The following is a 1,641-nucleotide window of genomic DNA, read 5'->3' as shown; positions in this document are numbered from 1 at the left end:
TGTACCTGACCACAACGAAACCCAGTCAGGAGGTGGAAAAACACCCAAATTTAAAAAGGAGGAACTTTACAAAAAAGCAGAACCTGAAAGAACAGAAATCCAACTTTTAACTATAAAAGGTTTGAATCCAGAAGTTGAAAAGGCTGGTTGATTAGTCTGTTCTGTTAAGTCCTGGTTCTAGTGCTCTCTCAAAGCCGTAAGGAAGTGAAGTCTGTGAGGAGAGAGGGGAGCAGGAGTGAGGTGTGAGAGGATCACTCACCCTACTGGCCTCCATCCAGAGTCCTGTTCTGTTTACCACTGCGACACATGGATACATGGATATGATGCCTCTGAACTATTCAGAGCTGTGTACAGGTATTCATGTTGTGAACACACTTAATCACGTACTCTTTAGCTGGAAATGACAGTCGTTCATCACCTAACTCACACAGAGAATGTGAGTGTCAGTACCACAAACTGTGTATAAAGATGGACGACATGTCACAACTTCCTCCCACTGTCCAGAAAGTATCCCAGATGAGGACAATGGCATCTGTTGTATTTTGAGCCAGAGGTCTGCGCACAGGTGATCAGGGGATGAAGACGTATCTAGGCCCTGCCAATTCACGCACACGACCAATCATGAGTCAGTCTCAGCTGTCAATCAGGACGTTTCACCCAGTTTATATAGCATCAAAGTATCAAATAACTAACTATAACTAAACTTACTTTTTTGACCCATGTCCATCCATCAACATGGAGGAGCTGAGATTTATGCCTCATAAAAAGCAGCCAACCACCGGGTGGGGGTCGAGAAGCTTTAGGCTCACTTTTGGGGATCAGACATGTCGTCCATCTTCATAACAATCTATGGTCTGTACAAATGTCACGCTAATCTATCCCACCAATCAACAAACAGATTGATCACCATAGCTACAGCCGTAGTTTGTAATGCGGCTAAAAACAAGTAATGGTACCTTCATGATGCAAGAGTCAGAGGCCTGGTGGTTATGAGAAATGCTTGCAGATATGACACCAGGGTCAAGGCAAAGCTTAGAGTAGACATCAATGAATTTTATGGTCAGCTATCTTAAATGTTATATAATTATCTTATTAAGTATTATTTTGACTGCTTAATGCTTTTGGGAAATCAATCTCTTTGAAAACTGGTTTTCCTCCATGTCTGTGGTGTCCGAAATAGCTCATTGCACAGAATGAAGAGCAGCACAAATGGTTAACTTGGACTCTGCAGGCTGCTTGATAATATAAACACAGTTACTCAAGTCTTGGTTAAACCAAAGAGTAGCTTTAACGCCACAGATTAGATTTTACTTTAAAGTTTCCACCACCCATTAAATGTCTATTAGGCCTTTGTAATAGAGGTTGAACTATTTGGGGTCAATGTTCATTTTAGTTTAAGTTTTCCCGGAAAATCCTGAATCTAAAGGTAAAATCTTCTTGGGGGAGGGGTGTCATTTTAGAGACATCCACTAGGGGTCACAAAATTCTGACAATACCTACACCGTGAAGTTTAATTTTTGAGTAATTTATGTAAACTGTGAGAAACACTTTTCTTGAAATGCCGTCAGTGTTGTGATATCAGTGTTTGACTTTGTATACACTGTCAAATGTACAGTAAAAAAAACGACAATCATAGTCAAA

Source organism: Pleuronectes platessa, chromosome 2 (genome assembly GCF_947347685.1).
Source record: "Pleuronectes platessa chromosome 2, fPlePla1.1, whole genome shotgun sequence".
NCBI lineage: Eukaryota > Metazoa > Chordata > Actinopteri > Pleuronectiformes > Pleuronectidae > Pleuronectes > Pleuronectes platessa.
This window is presented reverse-complemented; position numbering follows the sequence as displayed.